Raw genomic sequence first — 15,654 nt, 5'->3', positions numbered from 1 at the left:
CTTGTGCATGAGTGCTTATGTATGTTATTGCTTGCTCACGCTAGATTGTCCAGAGTGCCAAGAGTACAATTGTCAGGACATTTAGTGTGGAGTACTTCATAAACTTTAACAGGAAAGTTTGCACTTCTGATCATACCAATCCTATGTTTTTTGCTTTGCATGTAGTGCCCTCTATTAACACAGTAGTATGCATGTATAGGACTACTATGCCATGTTAAAGCCAGATATATAGGATAGCCTGATCCTGATAGTCTTTGCCGCCACATTGGGAATCGTTATAGTGTAGTTATTGCTTAGCCATGCTATGGTAGACGTGGATTGGGTATTGCATGATTCATGAAAGTTGCAAGAGAACTTAAGCAATGATTACATTAAGAACTTACAAATATTGTATTTCCTCGGAGGCTCTGCAATACCAATTAATCAATCATCTGGGGTCGAAAGGTTTGTTGGGACCAGTTGACGAGTATGTAACCTCCGAGAGGCTCTGCATTACTCAGTAAAAGGTGTGGAATGTCGCCTAGGTTCAAAAAGGTTGGACATGTTCCATATCAAGTAGCTTCCGTGTGCAGCCACAAGCCATTATGGGCTCTGGCATAGTTGATTAAGTTGTGGGAAACCTTTCCATGATAGGCTAGCAGATGTAGGGGAATTGTAGGTGTACCAGCCTATCTATCGGTTAAGGAGACCTCTTCGGAAAGACTATGTCTCGATCATACGGTACTCAAACGTCAGGCAGTGCGAGGAATTCAACGGAGGAGATCGAGTCTTGTGGGGAAAAGTGCGAAAACCCCTGCAGAGTGTACAAACTAATCATGATTAGCCGTGTCCTCGGTTACGGACAACTTTGAGCAACTAGACTTGAAACCTCTGGAAGATCTTCTCATCCCAAATAATTATTCTGATGTGGTAATTAAACCATGATCCCCAGGGGTTCTCACGGAAATAACAATTTGGGAATCTATGATCCTCGGAGGCTCTCATAGGTGGGTTAAGTTGGAGGCGGTCCAATTTAACAATAGGTTAATAAAAATGTAAAGGAATAAAATTTTGCTAGTGAGTAGATGTAGGACAAAATTGGCTTTATGCAAAATAAATCTTAGAGCTATCCACTTGCTATATCCTTGCATGTAGATGATAGGTATGTTTTCATACTTTGGGCGTGACTTGCCAATACATTCAATGTATTGACCCTTTGTGGCTGCAACATTTCATGTTGCAGATGTTCAGACGAAGAGTAAGGTGCGATAGGTCATTGTTCTGCACTCAGTTTTGCCGTGAAGTTGATGGACTCATTTACCTTTGAAGCTTTCATAGTTATTTTTATTTAGATGGCCTTCAGCCATATTTATGTAATAAATACTCTTTATGAGGACCTCAATGTAATAAAGTGTGTGATTGAACTCTATTATAATTCCTCGAGTATTGTGTGTGTCAGCATACCGATCTAGGGATGACACAGAAGCATAGAGACTCTGGTCCATTGGGATTGGGTCGCTACAGAAAGTGGAAGCGGTATTAGTCAGCGGAAGTACCGCCTAAGCGGTACTACCGCTCGTGGGAGAGGTACTACCGCGCTCTACTACCGCTCAAGCTGAAAAACTGCCCAAGCAAAATAGAAGGATGCACGAAGACCAAAACTGCCATAACTTCTGCAAACGAACTCCGATTTCGATGAACTTAAGCTTGATACAAAGCTAACGACAATAATTGCCAAATCACGTCTGGAAAACTTCAGAGTGGCAATAGAGATTATGCCTATGATATAGAGATGTGAAACCTCCATGAGTGAAGAACCAACATAAACTCCAACATCGAAAACATCATAGAAGATGCATATGAACTCCATTTTTTATGAACTCGAGCTTGTCATGAAGATGACCATATGCTCTAAAACTCGCAAAGAGAAACACCAAATAAGAACCAAGAAATATGATACAAGGATACAATGGTTTGAGCTCTCTATGAATGATACGATCAAGCTACTCACTTGAGAGCCCCCTTTGATAGTACGACAATTGATCCTATAACCCAGTCTCCAAACTACCACCATGAGACCGGAAAAATAGAAACCTATCAAGGGCAAACCTTTGCCTTGCACATAGTCCACTTGAGCTAGATGATGACGATCTCGACTTCCTCAAGTTGGACCACGTTTCTTGATTGCATTGGCTCGATGAAGACTAGTTGATTGCTCCCCATACTCCAGTATGGGTGAGCCATTCTTCCGCACATCTTCACATGCCCATTGTCACCATAATGGACGGCAAGATCCAAGCATGTGATCTCTTCGTGATGATCCACTTGAAATTTCACACCACAACCTTGATGGCAATCACCACTTGATGTCATCCTCCATGGGTTATATGGTATTTTCCTTTTGATGCATGACCATGGAAATATACCTAACACGACAACAACTCTCACATAGACCACGAGTTAGTACACAAAGCATAATGGACAATGCTTACCATACCATGAGATCACTTGATCCCGCTTGGTACATCTTCTACGCTTTGTGTTTTGATCAACTTGAATCACTCTGTGTACTTAGTCTTGATAAACCTTGAATCTTTCCAACTCTCCTCATTAAGATGAAGTCTTGAAGGTAAACATGAATGTTCACGCAATCTTCTTCTTCAAGCATGCTTGCAATAGGCTCAACTCTCACATGACCAATCTTTGGATAAATCCTTGAATAACACCTTGGTCAACACATATTCTTCTTCTAATAACCTTGAAACCAACAAATGGTCTTCAAGAAATGCCTATGGACTAATCCTACGAATATAAATCAAGGCAACCCTTAGTCCATAGAGATTGTCATCAATTACCAGAACCAAACATGGGGGGGCCACATGTTCTATCGGAGTGTTCCTGTTGAACAGAGGGCCTTTAGCACTAGCACCAGCCGAAAATATATGCAATGTTTCTCGAGGAAATGGAAGATTGAGTTCTTTGGGAGAAAGAAACTCATCACCATAAACCATGGAGTCTGGATGACGACTAGAAAGAAATCAACGAGCAGATGGTCTAGGGTCACCAGAGTGAGCATTCCAATTAGTTGTCAATTGGAGCAATGATGGAGCAAAGGTTGTAGGATTTGTTGTTTCAGCATGTTGATCTTCGGAAGCAATTGGAACTGATTATTTTTTAGTTGGTGGAGCTTGATTTCACTCGGCCTCAGATTGAGAGGGTTGCTATTGTTCAACCAATAGTAGTTCTAAGGGAATTGATAGTATGGGAGGAGGTGGAGCAGATGCTTCGGACGAACAAGTTCACCTTCCTCAGGACTAAACTTGGAGGGAGAGACAAGACGATCAGTGGATGCCACATGCACTATTTCATTTGACCTTGGTGAGAGTTGATTTTTGGATGCCTAAGCAGGTTCAGGAGTCTTTCCCTTCGTAGGAGGAGCAGGACTAGGCGGAATCTCTTCATGAGCAATGACAACTGGTTTGTGAGAAGTTTTCTTATGTTGCCTCCTCTCTTCTTGAACTTCAGCATCAATGTGACCTTTGACGAGGTCATTATAGCCAGTTAATTTCGCTTCATGCTCAACACAGATCTTACACACGATTGTATCTAGGTCCGAGTGAAAACCCAATCGCCGATGTCGAAGCATGGTCATGATACGATTAACATCCTTGTAGGAATTTTCGAGCTCACGAATGACAAACTTGGACGAGGCAGTTTTCATTCGATTGTCCAAATTAGTTATCTCAATGGACAAATTGATTTCAATAGTGTCTTCGCACATATCATTCACAAGGGATCTTGCCTGAGCAATGACTTCAACAGGAATTGGGAGTGATGCCACTTCTCCATCAAATGGATTTTCCACAAACTTGTCAAGTTGTTCCATAATGAATGTGAGATTGAAATGATGTGCGACTTTAGTGGTTGCTTGAACAAGAGCAGGTTGTGGTGTAACACTCCCGGTTGGAGGCTTAGAAGCCAGTGGCTGAGTCAAAGTGGGAGTAAACTTGGTAGATTTTCCTTTCGGAGCTGCATCATCATGTTTTAGTGGAGCATTCTGATTGGGTGTGGGAGCCTTGATCTTCTTAAGAGCAGGCTTGGAATTCTTTTCACCTGGTTTAGCAGACTCGACTAGAGCATCAACAACCAAACCCTTCATATCTATAGCATCGGGATGAGGAGTGGTGTTGACATGTGATGTTGCTTGTAGCTACATCGATATTTCCCCAAAGAGGAAGGGATGATGCAGCACAACGATGGTAGGTATTTCCCTCAGATATGACACCAAGGTTATCGAACCAGTAGGCGAACCAAGCAACACAACATAAACAGCCCCTGCACACAGATAACAAATCCTCGCAACCCGACGTGTTAAAGGGGCTATCAATCCCTTTCGGGTAACGGTGCCAGAAATTGGTGCGTGATGGGAGAAAGTTTTAATAGATTGAATAAATAGATCATAAATAAAAAAATGCAGCAAGATATTTTGGGGTTTTTGGATTAATAGATCCAAAAATAAAAGCAAATAAAAATAGATCGCAAAGGCAAATATATGAGAAAGAAGACCCGGGGACTATAGGTTTCACTAGTGGCTTCTCTCGAGAAAAATAGCAAAGCGGTGGGTGAAAAAATTACTGTTGGGCAATTGATAGAACTTCAAACAATTATGATGATATCCAGGAAATGATCATTATATAGGCACCACGTCCAAGATTAGTAGACCGACCCCTGCCCGCATCTACTACTATTACTCCACACATCGACCACTATCCAGCATGCATCTAGTGTATTAAGTTCATGGAGAAACATAGTAATGCAATAAGAACGTTGACATGATGTAGACAAGATCTATCTATGTAGAGATAGGCCGCATCATTTTATCCTTAGTGGCAACGATACATACGTGTCGTTTCCCTTTCTGTCACTGGGATCAAGCACCGTAAGATCGAACCCACTACAAAGCACCTCTTCCCATTGCAAGATAAATAAATCAAGTTGGCCAAACAAAACCCAAATACCGGAGAACAAATACGAGGCTATAAGAGATCATGCATAAAAGAGATCAAATAAACTTAAAGACTTTCATGGATATAAAAAGATAGACCTTATCATAAATTTAAAGTTCATCGATCCCAACAAACACACCGCAAAAGAGTTACATCATATGGATCTCCAAGGTACCATTGTATTGAGAATCAAGAGAGAGAGAGAGAGAGATGAAGCCATCTAGCTACTAACTACGAACCTGAATGTCTACAAAGAACTACTCACGCATCATCGGAGAGGCACCAATGGAGGTGGTGAACCCCATCCGAGATGGTGTCTAGATTGGATCTGGTGGTTTTGGACTCTGCGGCGGCTGGATGAATATTTCATCGACTCACCTTGGGTTCTGGGATTTTTGGGGGTATTTATAGAGCAAAGAGGTGGTCCGGGGGGCACCCGAGGTGGGCACAACCCACCAGGGTGTGCCTGGGCCTCCTGGCGTGCCTTGGTGGGTTGTACCCCCCTCGGGGCACCCCCCAAGTGCAGCCAGGGCCCGTTGTGTTCCTTTTGGCCCATAAAAATTCTCCGTAAAGTTTCGTGGCATTTGGACTCTGTCTGATATTGATTTCCTGCGATGTAAAAAACACGGAAAAAACAGGAAATTGCACTTGGCACTATGTCAATAGGTTAGTACCAAAAAATGATATAAAATGACTATAAAATGATTATAAAACATCCAACATTGATAATATAACATCATGGAACAATAAAAAATTATAGATACGTCGAAGACATATCAGCATCCCCAAGCTTAACTCCTACTCGTCCTCGAGTAGCTAAGTGATAAAAACAGAATTTTTGATGTTGAATGCTGCCTATCATGTCATATCATATTCTTTTCTTTATAACATGGACATTTGGACTTTTATATTGTTCAGTGCAATAGTCTAGTTTTGACATGATAATTTAGATACACAAGCATATCAACAAGCAACCATGTTTTTCAAAATATCAATGCTAAAATAAGTTATCCCTAGCCCATCATGCTAAAACATTGATCCATTCATGAAACACACTCGAATATTAGCTACACCCAATACTTATGTACGATCATATTGCCTCCTAGTTGGTGCTTTTATAAGAGAAGATGGAGACTCAAGATAAAAATTACATAAAGTAAAAGAAAGGCCCTTCACAGAGGGAAGTAGGGATTTGTAGAGATGCCAGAGCTCAAAGCAAAAAACTTAGAGATAAAAACATTTTGAGAGGTGTATCCATCCCACCAACAAAAATGACTTAGAGTTCCCAATACTTTCCATGCATAGATATATCATAGGCGGTTCCCAAACAGAAAATAAAGTTTATTCCTTTTTGCACCATACTTTCACTTTCCATGGCTAGCCGTATCCACGGTTGCCCTCCATACCAATACTTTCCAAGGAATTTATTATTTGACAACATAAAGTAAATTCATATTTTTTTCACATTTCGGGATTGGGCATCCCTAATACCTTTGCCTTACTCTTGTGTAATGACAAGTGAATAAACACTCCTCTTGAGAATAACACATCTAGCATGGAAAATATTAGCCACGCCTCACCGCTCCGCAAGCGAAACAAACACACAAAAGAGAAGTTTATTTTGAAAAGTAGAGATGCCATATGCAAATTTGCTTAGAACGACAAAATAATACCGCATATAGGTAGATATAGTGGACTCATGTGGCAAAACTGGTTTAAGGTTTTTGGATGCACAAGTAGTGCTCATACTTAGTGCAAAATGAAGGCTAACAAAAGATTGGGAAGCGACTAACTAAGAAACGAATAATCTCATAAGCAAGCATTAAGCATAAATAACACCGAATAATGCACCACAAGTAGGATATAATTTCATTGCATGACTATTGACTTTCGTACTTGCACAGGGAATCGTAAACCTTAACACCAATATTCTTACTAAAGCATAATTACTCATCAAGATGACTCACATATCACATCATCATATCTCAAAACTCTTACTAAGAATCAAGTTTATTTTGTCCAATGATCCTCATGAATGTTTTTATTATATCCTTGTTGGATATCTATCACTTTGGGACTAATTTTCATGTGTTGCTTTTGACAAGCTCCAACAAATATAAGTGAAGATCATGAGAATAATATATTTTTATTTCTCTCAAATTAATTTAAGTGAAGCAAGAGAGAATTTCTTGAAAATTTTACTAACTCTCAAGTAAATCTAAGTGAAGCAAGAGAGCATTTCTTCAAAAATACTAAAGCACACCATGCTCAAAAAGATATAAGTGAAGCACTAGAGCAAGTCCATTGCTCATAAAATATAAGTGAAGCATAGAGAGCAATTCTAACGAGTCATGGCATAATTTTGGCTCTCTCAAATAGGTGTGTCCAGCAAGGAATGATGACTTAAAACACAAAATAAAACAAGCAAAGACTCATATCATACAAGACGCTCCAAGCAAAACACATATCATGTGATGAATAAAAATATAGTTTCGAGTGAAATACCGATGATCGTTGGAAGAAAGCGGGGATGCCACTCGGGGGCATCCCCAAGCTTAGTTGGTTGCTCATTTTTGGATAATAGCTTGGGATGCCGGGGCGTCCCCAAGCTTAGGCTCTTCCATCCTCCCTTCATCCATCATAAGATAACCCAAAACTTGAAAACTTCAATCACACAAAACTCAACAAAACCTTCGTGAGATCGGTTAGTATAAGAATAATAAATCACTACTATAAGTACTGGATCAAACCAATTCATATTTTGTTTTTGTATTATATTGTAACATCCCAATTTTCAATTTGGATGTTATACATAGGTCATCATATGAATATCATATTTTATTTCCATTTTGGTTGTGGTACTAGAAATCTTAAGCAACTAAAGGAACCAAGGAGAGAGTTGGAGGTTTCACAAAATTTCATATTTGAATTTTTCTCAAATTTGAAAAGAGGATCAATTTGATTTTAATATTTTTCTCTCCAATTATTTCCAATATGAAAAATAAAAGAGAGAATATAATATGACTTCTTCAAATGAAAGGAATATTGGAGAAAAAACTTAAAATCAAATTAAATTTTATTTGGCATTTTATTTTCTATTTTATTTGAATTAGAAAAAAAATATGCAGTTTTGAATATTGCATTTTAGGCTAGAAAAGTGTTCACCTTGTTCTAAATATTAGGTTTAGACGGTGAAAATTGTTTCTGGTATTTTTTTAGAATTTTTTTATATTTTATTAGGATTTTCTTTGGGCGAAATTTATTTATTTTAAAAAAAGTTCACCGCCCGAGTGGGCCGAAGGCCTAGCCGAGCCGGGCCGCAGCCCACATCGCCCCGCCGCCGCACGGACGCCGAGGGGAGTCCGAGCCAGACTCCCATGGCTGCCCCCTCGCCCAAGGCTTGCGCCGCCCCGCCCCCCTTTATATATCGCTGCACCCCGCTGCCTCCTCCCCATTCCGCCCCGCAGCCCCCGCCGCCGCAACTCACAGCGCCGCCGCCGAGCCCACCGCCCGCCGCTGCCGCCGCTTGCACGCCACCGTCCGCCGTCGCCGTCCCACGCCGCCGCCGCCGCTTTGCCTCGCCGGTGCCGCCGGAGTTCCGCCGTCGCCGTTGACCGCCGTCGTCATGAACCGGTATAAAAACCGTCCCGGTTCGCCGGTTCATTTTTGTTTTTCTCGGTTCTTCGGTTTAGATCGGTTTATTTTTAGGGTTAGGGTTTTCTTGGTTTTATGTTCGGGTCTAATTTGCAGATGTTCGTCCGTTAATCTGCAGTAGCAAACAATGTTCATTCGTTTGGTTCTGTTAGCGAACGTTCGTTTGATAGGTTTTTCTTTTTTGGTCAGGGACCTATCCGCGAATACTTTTCTCACAGATTAGTCCCTAATCTTCAAACCCTCGCAACTTTTTGCTCGTTTGTCCAAATCCAGTGAAACCAACGCCAAAATCTTCATCTTGTTACCCTCTTTCAGATAACCAACTTGAACATGATTTTAAAAAATTAAAATTTGGTTGCAAGCAGATTTGAATTCGAGCTTCTTTTGACCGTAGTTTGAGTTTCGTTGCTCTGATTTGGTTGATTCTTTTTGAAAATCAAAGCTCTTCAGTTGAACTTTCAGTTTGGATCTTTTAATTTGAGTTTTACCCTTGCATCTTATACTTGAGTGCTTATGTATGCTATTGTTTGTTCATGATAGAGTTTTTGGAGTGCGAAGCGTGCTACTACGAGTCACTAGGGTTTTCAGATCGTCAGCAAGGCAAGTAACACTTTGATCATATCCCTTATTACCCAGTTTTTATGCATTAGTCTCAATCCTCAAACATTTCATGAGTAGGATCTGTTTAACATGTGGGTATTGGGAAGTAGTTGTTGAGGTAGTACCTATTGCCCTTTTATTCAAACCTTGGGAGTTACTACGTTACGCTTATTATACTTTGCTATGCTATGCTCGTAGACGTGGTTTGGTTTGAGTGATTCATGACAGTTGTGAGTATTATTATGAACTAAGGGTTTACTTAAGATGGCTACTTTAACACACATCTGGGTGGATTGGTTTGTGAGCACCTAGGGAAATCCAGTGCTGTCCAAAGGAGAATCCCGGGGTATCTGTGTGATTTTTCCTATGGTTTGCTAGCTAGGCTCAAAGGGATCATTATGTTATTCATGCTGGAAACTTTTATGTGCATCCACAAGCCACTATGGGCTCTGGCATAGTTGAGTAAGTTGTGGGAATCCTTTCGATGATGAGCTAGCAGATGTAGGGCATTGTAGGTGTAACGGCCTATCTATTAGTTAAGGGGACCTCTTCGAAAAGACTGTGTCTCGGTCATCCGTTTCTCAAACACCATGCAGTGCGAGAAACACAATGGAGGAGATCGAGTCTTGTGGGGAAAAGTGCGCAAACCTCTGTAGAGTGTACAAACTAATCATGATTAGCTGTGTCCTCAGTTATGGTCATCTTGAGTATTTGGTGCTTGAATTACTATGTTGATCTCATCACTTTACTTAATTAACTTGTTGGGTTAATGATTATTAATTTGGGATTGAGATGAGGTTATCATTCTCAATGTCTTCAACAAACTTTGTAGTTAAATAAAATCTATTCCTTTGTTGTAGTGAAAAACTAGCTTTTCACAAAAGATAACCATAGAGCCTCCACGAGCCATATATGCATATAGTTATAGCTACTACTTGTTCATTGCTCTATAGTGTTATCTTGCCAGCATATTCCATGTGCTGACCTACACAGACTGCAACGTATTATGTTGCAGAGTTTTCAGACAAAGAGTAAGGTGCGCTAGGTCGTTGTCATGCACTCAGCTATGCCGTTGGAGTTGATGGACTCATTTACCTTCGAAGCTTCCGTTTTTATCTTATTTAGATGGCCTTCAGACATATTATTGTAATAAGTACTCTCCTTTGAGACATTCGATGTAATAAGTGCGTGATTGAACTCTATTATAAATCATCGAGTATTGTGTGTGTCAGCATTACCAATCTAGGGATGACACTTATACATAGAGATTTGACCGTTTGAGGTCGGATCGCTACATATATCTACTGTATTCCAACTTTTCTATGGCAAAAACTCATCAAATAAAACCATAGAGCCATCAAAATAAGCACACAACACAAGGAAAAATAGAATCTGACAAAACAGAACAGTGTGTAGCAATCTGACTATTTCGAATACTTTTCTAACTCCAAAAATTCTGAAAAGTCGACCTGAGAAATTTGTATATTGATTTACTGAAACTGGAATGGGTATTTTGTCTCTCTCTGGTAAAAAAATTAAATTAATTTCGTGAGTGTTAAAGTTTCTGTTTTTTTAGCAAGATCAAACAACTATCACCCAAGAAGATCCTAAAGGCCTTACTTGGCACAAACATGAATTAAAACATAAAAAACACAACCATAACAGTACCATAACTGTGCTAACACACAAAAACAGGAAGCAAAAAGCAAAAAATAAAATTTATTCATTGGGTTGCCTCCCAACAAGCGCTATAGTTTTACGCCCTTAGCTAGGCATAAGGCAAGGATCTACGTTTTGTCATCTTTGGTTCGAGATCCATAAGATACCCTCATGATTGATTCATAAGGTGTCTTAATTCTAGTTCTAGGAAAGTGTTCCATACCCTTCCTCAAAGGAAATTGTAACTTAATATTGCCTTCTTTCATATCAATCACAGCACCGATAGTGCGTAAAAACGGTCTACCAAGAATAATTGGACAAGACGGATTGCAATCAATATCAAGAACAATAAAATCAATAATAAAATCAATAGGCACATAATTTCTATTTTCAATAATAAGAACATCATTAATTCTTCCCATAGGCTTTTTAATAGTATAATCCGCCAAGTGCAAATTCAAAGAGCATTCTTCAAGATTAGTAAGACCAAGCACATCACATAAAGATTTCAGAATTGTAGAAACACTAGCAACCAAGTCACACAAACCAAAACACTCATAATTTTTAATTTTGACTTTGATAGTAGGTTCCCGTTCATCATTCAATTTTCTAGGAATTGAAACATCTAATTCCAATTTTTCTTCAAGAGCTTTCATCATAGCATCAACAATATATTTAGTAAAAGCTTTATTTTGTTCATAAGCATGGGGTGAATTTATCATGGATTGCAACAAAGAAATACAATCAATCAAATAACAACTATAATAATTAATGTCTTTGTAATCCAAAAGAGTGGGCACATTACTAGCTAAAGTTTGGACCTCTCCAAACCCACTTTCATCAATTTTTTCAACAAGATTTTCACCCTCCGAAATATTGGGACTCCTTCTACCTAAAGTTGACTCTTCTCTAGTCCCTTTTTCATCAATCTTAACTTTACTAAACAAGGAATCAATAGAAGAAACACCAATCATTTTAAGATCTTCATCACTATTGCGAAAGAAATCACTAGAAAACACTTTTTCTAAAAAAATCTCTTTTAGCTCTAAGCATAGCGGTTCTTTTCTTACTTTCATCCATAAAAACATAAAGAGCCTTAATTGATTCATCAACCTTAGGCACAAAATTTTTCATCTTGAGATTTTCCACATCATGAGCAATTCTATCAACACTTTTAGACAAATCACCAATCTTACTCAACTTTTCTTCTATGGAAGTGTTGAAAACTTTTTGAGTGTTGATAAATTCTTTAATATTATTATCAAGATCAGAGGTGTTCCTATTATTATTATAAGATTGATTTCCATAGGAATTACCATAAGTATTAGAGGAATTACTAGGAAAAGGCCTAGGATTAAAATTACCTCTATAAGCATTGTTGTTGAAATTATTTCGAGAGATAAAATTCACATCTATGGCATCACTATTTTTCTCAATCATAGTAGACAAAGGCATATCATTAAGACCAATAGGAGCACTTCTACTAGGAACCAATTTCACAAGAGCATCAACATTTTCACTCAAAGAAGAAATTTCTTCAACCGAATTAACTTTTTTACTAGTAGGAGCTCTTTCGGTATGCCATTGGCAATAATTTGCCATAATATGATCAAGCAATTTTGTGGCTTCACCCAAAGTAATTTCCATAAAAGTACCACCCGTGGCGGAATCTAAAAGATTATGAGAGACAAAATTCAACCCCACATAAATGTTTGTATGATCATCCAAAGATTTAACCCATGAGTTGGGCAATTCCTTAGCATCATTTTCATCCTTTCCCAAGATTGTGCAACATGCTAATGTTCAAGTTGCTTGAAATTCATGATATGGGTTCTAAGGGAAATAATTTTGCGGGAGGAAAATACTTAGTGATAAAAGCATCTTTGCACTTATTCCAAGAATTGATACTATTGCGAGACAAATAAGAGAACCAAAATTTTGGAGAATCACGCAAGGAAAACGGAAATAATTTCATCTTGACCACATCATTGTCCACATATTTTTTATTTTGCATGTCGCATAATTCCACGAAGGTATTAAGATGGGACGCGACATCCTCATTAGGAGTACCGGAAATTGGTCTTTCATAACAAGATTCAACACAGCAGTATTAATATCACAAGACTCCGCACTAGTGGCGGGAGGAGCAATCGGAGTGCTAATAAAATCATTGTTGTTGGTATTTGAGAAATCACATAACTTGGTGTTCTCTTGAGTCATGATGACTACACAACAAGATTGCACTCAAAAATAGATCTGACAAGAAAACGGCGAACAAAAAAGAGTGGCAAATAAAACGACAAATTTTTGTGAAGTGGGGGAGAGGAAAGCGAGAGGTAAATGGAAAATAATGTAAATTGGGAGGAGATGAGATTTGCGATTAGGAACCTAGTATATGTTGAAGATCCTCCCCGGCAACGGCGCCAGAAATTCCTTTTGATGTTGCTTGAAGCTACGTCGGTATTTACCCAAAGAGCAATGGATGATGCAGCACAACGACAGTAGGTATTTCCCTCAAATATGAAACCAAGGTTATCGAACCAGTAGGAGAACCAAGCAACACAACATAAATAGCCCCTGCACACAGATAACAAATCCTCGCAACCCGACGTGTTAAAGGGGTTGTCAATCCCTTTTGGGTAACGGTGCCAGAAATTGGTGCGTGACGGGAAAAAGTTGTAATAGATTGAATAAATAGATTGCAAATAAAAGAAAGTGCAGCAAGATATTTTTGGGGTTTTGGATTAATAGATCTGAAAATAAAAGCAAATAAAAATAGATCGCAAAGGCAAATATATGAGAAAGAAGACCCGGGGGTCGTAGGTTTCACTAGTGGCTTCTCTCGAGAGAAATATCGAACCGGTGGGTGAACAAATTACTGTTGGCAAATTGATAGAACTTCAAATAATTATGACGATATCCAGGCAATGATCATTATATAGGCATCATATCTGAGATTAGTAGACCGACTCCTGCCTGCATCTACTACTATTACTCCACACATCGACCGCTATCCAGCATGCATCTAGTGTATTAAGTTCATGGAGAAACAAAGTAATGCAATAAGAATGATGACATGATGTAGACAAGATCTATCTATGTAGAGATAGACCCCATCATTTTATCCTTAGTAGCAATGATACATACGTGTAGTTTCCCTTTCTGTCACTGGGATCAAGCACCGTAAGATCGAACCAACTACAAAGCACCTCTTCCCATTGCAAGATAAATAGATCAAGTTGGCCAAAAAAATATCGGAGAAGAAATACGAGGCTATAAGAGATCATGCATAAAAGAGATCAAAGAAACTCAAATACTTTCATGGATATAAAAAGATAGATCTGATCATAAACTCAAAGTTTATCGATCCCAACAAACACACTACAAAAGAGTTACATCATATGGATCTCCAAGAGACCATTGTATTGAGAATCAAGAGAGAGAGAGATGAAGCCATCTAGCTACTAACTACGGACCCGAAGGTCTACAAAGAACTACTCACGCATCATCGGAGAGGCACCAATGAAGGTGTTGAACCCCGTCCGAGATGGTGTCTAGATTGGATCTGGTGGTTCTGGACTCTGCGGCGTCTGGATGAATATTTCATCATCTCCCCTGGGGTTCTGGGATTTTTGGGGTATTTATAGAGCAAAGAGGCGGTCGGGGGGGCACCCAAGGTGGGCACAACCCACCAGGGCGTGCCTGGGCCTCCTGGCGCGCCCTGGTGGGTTGTGCCCCCCTCGGGGCACCCCCCAGGCGTAGCTAGGGCCCGTTGTGTTCCTTTTGGCCAATAAAAATTCTCCGTAAAATTTCGTGGCATTTGGACTCCGTCTGATATTGATTTTCTGCGATGTAAAAAACATGGAAAAAACAGGAACTGGCACTTGGCACTATGTCAATAGGTTAGTACCAAAAAAATGATATAAAATGACTATAAAATGATTATAAAACATCCAAGATTAATAATATAACAACATGGAACAATAAAAAATTATAAATACGTTGGAGACGTATCAACATGTTGTTGTAATGTGAAAGTTGTATGAGGAGTTTTTCTCCGACCAATGATCTTCTTTGGAGGAGCCTAAGGAACTACTTGAGCACAAAGATATGGCAGACAATGGAAGTAGTGATGTTAACTTGCTCACAAGCAGCAATGTCTTCCTTTGTGATAGGAGGGTCATCGGCATCCGAGGGATCACTCATGCCATACTCATCCACAGGTGGAGCCTTCTTTTTTCCTTGGAGCACCCTTCTTCTTCAAACCAGAGCTGGGATCATGCTTATGTTTAGAGCGACCTTCAACTTTCCCTTCGGCCTTCTTCTTCTCAAGATCATCTTTAATTAGGCGAAAGTTTTGAGCTTCCTTGAGCTTCTTATTTTCGGCATGCTTGGCTCGAATGGCAGCATTCTTTTGTTGTTTGAGTAATTCATCGGGATAGTTAGTGGGTCTCCATAGAGATGGTTCATCAACATCAGGTGGAGAAGGAGGTCTTGCTTCAGGGCCCTGACGAGGTATGGGAGATATTTCCCGGCAATCGCCCCATGGAGGATGGAAAGCAAAATTCTTGGCATAACGTGTGTGAATGAACTTATAGAAGAACCATTTTCACACCCAGTGACGTCAAATCTTTTGCAGACGCTTTTCCCTTTGATCCTCGGTTTCTCCTTCGATAGTATTGTACTTGTCATGAGATATATATTGAGCGTTGTTTGTGTATGGCTGTCTTCCATCCTTTCCCTTTTTCTTTGGAGC

This window comes from Triticum aestivum, chromosome 7A (genome assembly GCF_018294505.1).
Source record: "Triticum aestivum cultivar Chinese Spring chromosome 7A, IWGSC CS RefSeq v2.1, whole genome shotgun sequence".
Taxonomy (NCBI): Eukaryota; Viridiplantae; Streptophyta; class Magnoliopsida; order Poales; family Poaceae; genus Triticum; species Triticum aestivum.
The sequence above is the reverse complement of the archived record's forward strand: the minus strand, read 5'-3'. Positions refer to the sequence as shown.